Genomic DNA, 8,159 nt, shown 5'->3' with positions numbered 1-8,159 from the left:
TCTCCTTCTCATTCTGCCCCCACCCCTTCCTGCTAGCTCACTCTATATCTTAGTAGGAGGAAGAGGAGGAGGAGTAATTCAGACAACAGATAAGAAGGGTTTGCGCTGGGGTGTTGGTAGTAGAAGAGCAAAGAACATGGCTAATGTCATGGATATTTGGAAGGATGAAAGGATGAGTTTGGGTGGAAGACTAGAATAAAGGTGATCAAGAGAAAGAAATCAAAGATGTGTCTTAATTTTAAAATCTGTGATGTGGAAGCTCATCATGGCCTCGATGAACCAAACAAAATAAAAAGAGCTGGAAAAGGCAAAAAATAAAATTTGCCTGTATGGAAGCTGTCAGGATTCAGAGGTAGAAATGTCTAGTAAGCAATTAGAAATGAAGGACAAATACACATGCGGAAGGTAGGTAAACATCACAGCGTTGGTCCACCACATAGAAATGTTAACTGAGGGCGAACTAAGGGAGTGGGAATAAATTATATTCATAAGAGAGAAAAGAAAATTCTCGAGGCATGAGGCTATTCATTATAACGGCGGTTTATCTTGGAGTGATGCAATACCAGATACCTAACACTATTATGTAGGCATATATATTCTCCTTCGTGACTGATGGTAGATTAACCACATTTGTTCCTTTGACGAACTGGTTAACCCAATTAGGTAGATAGCGAATGAAATCTGAATATGGATGTGATAAAAGAAATTCGATCTTTTCATATCCTCTGCAATGTTTTGAGGTAGAAATAAAAAGCCTCAATAACAACAATACGATTAATTAATTTTTACCTCACATTACCTTTACTCTCTAACTGCAATCCTCTCTGTGCTAGGCCAGTCCCTAAGGAAAACCAGATAAGCCACTGTTGTCATCAAGGAGCTTATCTTTGAAGGAAAGGTAGAAGGACTTCTCAGCAAAACTAAAACCAGAATTTTTTTTCTGTTAACTCCTTTACTAGATATTTGCCAGTCATAATTTTAGCACATTTAATGTGATGAAAAAGTAAAAATTTGCAACAAGGATCATGTTTTCAGTTATTTTAAACGTAACTAGACATGATAATGGAAATGTACAGTGTGAAGGGTCAGAAAGGATTGGATCTTCCTTTTACTTACTTTTGGAGGAAATTTGGGGGAAACAGAAAGACTGCACTTTAGTGGGTCTCTGTATTACCCAAATAAACAGTATAATTCCAATCATAAACATTAACCATTCTATGATAATGCTCACAATTTTCTAAGCAGTATCAATAAAATAGAAAATGTACTCACAAACTCCGCATTGCACTGTTATTAGAAACAAAGCAAAGTAGCTTAAAAAGTATTATCTTGGTTGAAGAAGCAAGAAATAATTAAATATTGGAGATTTCAGCCAACAAATAAGGTGGGTGCATAAAACTATCCCCGGGCAATTAATGTTGCTTTCAAGGAATATTAAAATATTAAACTCCCCCCAACATCTGGAAGATAAATTCTCTTTATGCATTTTCAAAACAAAGACTTAGACTATATATTTGCCTGTACAAGAAGGTAAAGAATGTGATGCAGTTTCTCCAGCCCCCAAAGCAAATAAGACAAATAATTCTCTGTAATTTTTCTCATTTTGGCAATAAAACAACATAGATATTTTTTTCCTTAAAAAATACAGTCTTATTAAATTCCACACTGGGACTTGAACTGTATGAATATAAAACTGTTACTTTATATTCAAAGCTAGTCCAATTATAAGACTGTAATCTTCCTGTAAATCTTGCTCCCTTGTCTTCAAGATAAATGTTGATTTAAAGATTATAGAAGAGAATTAAACAAAAAATGATCCATGCAAGTTGCCCATAACTTTTATGTTTATCTAAGGACAGCTGTAAAATAAGCCACCTTCGTTATCCCCAGGTCCTCATAATTGCTTAAACTCCCTCCTGTGTTTTGATGTCTGTGTGTCAAAAAGTTTGCTGAGGAAGAATAGAGGACAGAATTTGGAGAATTTGACTGCAGTATTTCAAGTTTCCAAATTCATCGGGTTGATTTTATTGTTTATTCATTCTTTTCAATTGATAATTTGAAACTGCTTTAGACTGAGTATGTGTGTCCCCTCCTCCAAATTCCTATGTTGAATCCTACTTCCAAGTGTGTTGGTTTTTGGAGACAAAACCTTGGGAATTGAGTAGGTCATAAGGACAATGCCCTTGTGAATGGGATTAGTGCCCTTAGAGATCTCCCTTGCCCCTTCCACCACGCAAGGACACAGCAAAAAGATGGCCAGCTATGACCTAGGAAGCAGACCCTCACCAGACATCAAATGTGACTGCACCATCGTGGATGTCCCAGTCTCCAGAACTATGAGAAATAGATTCCTGTTGTGTAAGATACCCAGTTTATGGTAATTTTATTATACTAGCCTAAATGGATGAAGCGAGAAAGGGACGCTTCTTCTCTTAGAAATGGTCTTACCTTAGTGATATTGTTGTTGTGTTATATGATATACTTTGATTAGAATTAAGCCTGTTTCTCCCCACTATCCTTCTGGAAATTTTCTAGCAATTTATTATTTTGCTTAATATAAATGACCCAATTACACTTGATTCTTTTTATATGTGGATGGACGATGGAGGAGTCCAGGAAAATACTAAGGATAAGCTTTTCTAGGCTCCAGTAAAAGATGAATCTCCTTCAATGTTCACCATCAGTCCTTATCCCATAATCTCTTGGGCAAGAACAGTAACCCATTTGTTTCTCCCTGTAGCACAAATGCAGAAAGCCAGCTTGTCTCCCACTGCAGAGATGTACACAACGTACACAGTGTGTGGAGATATGGCTACACATTTATTTAATTATATATTTAAGCCAGGACCTACCCCAGCCTGTTGATGACCAGAGGTTCACCTGTGAGTTACAGCAGAAAGTATCAGCTCCTTTAATTTTATCATCTTTTCCTGCCTTCGGACATCAGAGCTCCTGGGTCTTGGGCCTTTGGACTCCAAGAATTAGACCAGCAGCCCCCTCGTTCTCAGGCCTTCAGATGTGGACTAGATTATACCATCAGCTCTCTTGGTTCTCCAGCTTCCACACTGCAGATAGTAGGACTTCTCACCCTCCATTACTATGTGAGCCAATTCCTAAAAAAATCAAGCTCCATCTCTCTCTCTCTCTCTGTAAATACATATATAGTTGACCCTTGAACAATGTAGGGGTTAGAGGCACCTACCCACCCCTGCACATTTGGAAATCTCCCATATAACTTTTGACTCCTCAAAACTACTAATAGCCCACTGTTGACTGGAAGCCCTTACTGATGACATGCACAGTCGATTAACACATATTTTGTATATGTATTATATACTGCATCTTTAAAGTAAGTTAGAGAAAAGAAAGTTATTATGTAATTCATAAAGAGAAAATACATTTACAACACTATATGGATTTATTGAAAAAAAAAAATCCATGCCTAAGCAGGCCCACGTGGTTGAAACCCATGTTATTTAAGGGTCAACTGTGTACCTGTGTGTCTCCTGTTATCTATCCTATTGGCTCTGTTTCTCTGGAGAACCCTGACCAATACTCCTATCTATTTAATTCTCCCATTGCAGATAACTTAATCCATTCCCTTTTAATATCTTTCATGTATAGCAATGTTTTTAGTTATTCATCTTGCCTATATTCCCTGCCCCTACTGAACTACGACTGTGATCATGCCATGCCCCTGTTCAAACTCCTGCAGAATGTTCTGATGCAAGTACCTCCCCCTGTCACCTCAGTCAACCTTCTGGGACTCTTCTTGGGTGCCTCCTTTTCCCATACCATATCTGTTATGCAAAGTCAACCACAGGCCATTATACCCTCTCTGTTCCTCTACCCATTATCCCTTCTAAGGATGATATTTTCTCCCAATACGTCATAACTAAATTCTATTTGTTGGTAAAAGTTCAGTTCAAATACCACATTTTTTAACTCATTTGTTAGGAAATCCTCACCCTCTTTCTACCTGCCTTCCCAATTGGAAATATTATCTCTCTCTTCTGATCTCTGATAGCCCCTTATCTAACTTTATTTTATGGAAATAATCATTTTTTACTCCTTTCTGGGTATTAGGTGATATATTTATTTAAATGTCTTATTTTCTCTACTCTGCTACAGTCTTGTTAAAGGGACTATGGGAACTGTGTTCATTTAGGTGCCCCCCCCCACAATACCTGGTGCAATACTCTGCATATAGCAAAAAAACAAAAACAAAAACAAAACAAAAACAAACCAAAAAAAACCCTTCATAAATAGTTACTACAAGAATGAATAACCAGTATTGCTAATGTGCCTAAAGATAGAATGGGGGGAAAAAAGATAGAACGGGAATCTCTAATCAGCACAAAATGAATTATACATCTTTAGAATGGGAGATAGCATTGCATGAAAGAGCATGGGATGGAGACAGATCTGGGTTCGTCACCAGCTCCACTATTAACTCGAACATTTGCCCCGGAAAATTAGAGTATTTATCTCAGTGACCATCCAGATCTCAGGCAGATTAATATTATCAGTCACCAAGGTCATCCCATGTCTTAAGTTATATAATTCACATACATTTAAACACAATACCTGACACACTTCTAATTCATAGTTATATTCTCTTAGCACATTGACAATATAAATACACTGTTCTCTGGTATACAGGGTTGCTGTTAAAAGATATTCTCTGGTATATAGGGTTGCTGTTAAAAGATCTATCAGTCAAATTTGGTTTCTTGATAGGTCTTCTTTTTTCCCCCTCCCTGGCTGCTTTTAAATTCCTTTATTTGACTATTACATTTTACCATTTCACTAACATGTCTAAATGTATATTGCAGGGCGCCAGTAAGCGTCCCACTCTTGCTTTCGGCTTAGGTCTTGGTCTCAGGGTGGTGGGATCAAGCCCTACATCAGGCCTCGCACTCAGCACTGAGTCGGCTTGTCCCTCTCCCCCTGCTTCTCTCCCCAGTCATATTCTCTCTCTCAAATAAATAAATAAATAAATAAAATCTTTTTTAAAAATTGTATGTTGCTTTCCCCCACCATGCAAAAAGGTATTTTTACTAAAGCATGGGGACAGAACCCACAGGAAGAGCTGCTGATGTATATTGCTTTTAATTAATTTAGTTGGGTATATTCTGTGCTGAGTCTTTGGATTTTTGTCAGTCCTGAAAAACTCCAAATCATTTTTTGTCCTATTTCTCTGCCATAATCTCTATATTTTCCTACTTTCACTCCAGTTACACATTAGAGCTGCTATCCTCCATTTTGCTTAACCCGACATATTTTAATTTGTCTCTGTGGGCTGCATTTTATGACATTTCTTCACAACGATCTTCCTAAAAAATCAATTCCTAAAAAATTCAATTTCCATGTCTTCCTTGTCATTTTTAGGTCTGCAATTATATATTGTTTCTGTTTCTATAGTTTCTATTGCATTCCTTTTCAAATATTTATGGTTATTTTTAACAGCCTCTCATCTTTTTATTTCCTTAAATATTTCCTGCAGTTATGTTACAGATAATTTTAATATATAATTCCCTTGAAATTTAAATATGGTATTAGTATTCCTAGATTCATTCACCATATACTGTTTTCTTGTGTATCAGATACTCTTTATTAAAATGTCAGAACCCAGGGGGTGCCTCGGTGGCTCAGTCCTTTAAACATCTGCCTTTGGCTCAGGTCATGATCCCAGGGCCCTGGAATTGAGCCCTGCCTGGGATTCCCTGCTCAGTGGGGAGTCTGCTTCTCCCTCTCCCTGGCCCCTCCCCCCCCAACTCGTGCACATTCTCTCTCTCTCTCTCTCTCTTTTTCTTAAATAAATAAAATCCTTAAGAAAATGTTTTAAAAATATAAATAAATAAATAAAAATAAATGTCAGAAACCCATGAAGTGAATTGGAAAGGCTTTTCTCTGTATGGGAATTTCGCTTTGTTTTTCCTTGGAGCCTACAAATGCTACTGATAGAGACCACATTAGCCACTTAGAAGTTTCCAGTGCGTTGTGGGACACTGAGGGTCAACTCTGTCATCTTGACACTGGCCCAAGGCTTAACTATCCCCCTAATATTGCTGATATGAACATTTTTACTCAAGGTAACCTTCCTTTTATATTTACTTGATGCTCAGTTCTACACATACTGAGCTCAGTTCATATCTGTTCATGGGAAAGAGACCGAAGAGAACTTCCTCACCTAAGAACAACAATTTTTCCTGAAGACAGTTTCATATAGAATTAGTGTTTTGCAGTGACAGGAACCTTCAGAGAACATTTTCTGCCATCCTTGAAGTGGAAGGCTATCGAACATATAAAAATTTCATTAATGTATATAATAGTTGGTCTTGCGTTATTTGTATATTTTTTCAGTTTCTTTTTATGTGTAAATTTTCCTCCCTTTCTAGTTTTTGAGCTTACTCTAAACAGAAAGCTTATAGTCTACTTCAATGGTATTCCCATAGCACCTGTAATATGCTAGGTTTGCAGTAATATCTGTTTAATATATAGCCCAAAAAACCCCTTCCATGTTCTTTCATTCTTACGAACAGAACCTAGGGTGAAAACTAAGAGTGTGAATTATCTGGTAGACGCTCTGAAAAGTAAAAGATAAGAATCCCCATATGTGAACTTATATATCTATTTATAAAGATGGAAAGTTGATCTTCCCCTTTTTGAAATTCTGAGTCTCTAGCATTTTATGCCTTTTTTCCCATACTTTTAGTTCTTTGCCTTTGTACCAGATCCTCAGACGGCAAAAAGATCAAAAGCATCATACTATCTTATGACATACCCTAAAAAATAAAACAGGTAAAAAAAAAAAAAAAGCACATGAAATACTAACTTCTTTTAAATGTGGAATTTAAAAGACTAGATTTAGTGAAACAGTATCACATTATTTAATAATGCCGTCATATATAATAGGACCTTAATGGGAATACTGACCAATTCTCCCATGATGATTATTTGGTGATACAAAAAGATAAAAATTATAAGAAAGTAAGTTCTGAAATAAAAGTGGTAATTAAAGATCAGAGAAAAGTGCATGTCAATGCTTAATTATCTGAAGACCAATAATTCAGATTCCATGTCCCCTCTTTCTCCTTGGCTGCCTTTTGGTTGGAAGATTACGATCTTCACCAGTGGGTGGAAAGAGAAAATTAAAGAGAAGAAACTCTAAGGAGCACCTGGGTAGCTTAGTTGGTTAAGCATCTGACTCTGGAGTTCAACTCAGGTTATGACCTCAGGGTTGTGGGACCGTGCCCTACATGGGGCTCACACTCAATGACGAGTCTGCTTGCCCCTCTCCCTCTGCTCCTTCTCTGCACTCACTCTCTCTCAAATAAATAAAATCTTAAAAAAAAAAAAAAGAGCAGAAAGTCTCTATCCATTCAGAGAAATTTTAATCATTCTTCTAAAGAAGAGAGGTAGAGGAAACTGAACCTTCAGTTTCAAAGGAGGTTTGTACATTATGCATATTCTTTCTGTTCATTTACCTAATTCCCACTAGTAATCCAAACTCAGTAGTACAGACAGTTCTTTACACTTAACGCTGATTCATATGTTATGTCTGAGAGTCAAAAATGGAGCAGAGAAGGACTGCGGGCACGTTATTCACCTCTCCTGGCCAAAGCCCTGAAAACAATCTTCATTTCCAAACTATAAATTCAAATATCACCTAAAAGGTTCTGAACTATCAACAGGCCCTATCCAAAGAATAGAAAAGATCAACAGTAATATAAAGGATACAATTCTTGGGTTCTGCCCAAAATCTTTCTCACATTAGCTTTCTATAGCAACTGAAGTGGGTAAAGTGATACTTGCATAAAGACAGCCCGCATCCATTAGAATACAAGTACCATCAAGCCACTCAAAGCAAGTCACCTGTTAGTTAGCTGTCATGTTAGAAAGCAAAAGCAGAGAATAACTACGGTTTTTGTTGTAGCAGATAAAGTGAATATGAATAGTCTTAAAATTACGAAAATATACATGTACTTAGTTCAGTAGGGCATCTTTTCAAAGACAGACTCGCCTGTTTTAGTTTCTCGTAGCCAGAATACTGGGAGGATGTTAAAGAATGACTTCCTGGGGCGCCTGGGTGGCACAGCGGTTAAGCTTCTGCCTTCGGCTCAGGGCGTGATCCCGGCGTTACGGGATCGAGCCCC

This window comes from Ursus americanus, chromosome X (genome assembly GCF_024610735.1).
Source record: "Ursus americanus isolate L20-20 chromosome X, mUrsAme1.1.p, whole genome shotgun sequence".
In the NCBI taxonomy this organism is placed as follows: Eukaryota; Metazoa; Chordata; class Mammalia; order Carnivora; family Ursidae; genus Ursus; species Ursus americanus.
Note: the sequence above shows the minus strand (reverse complement) of the source record.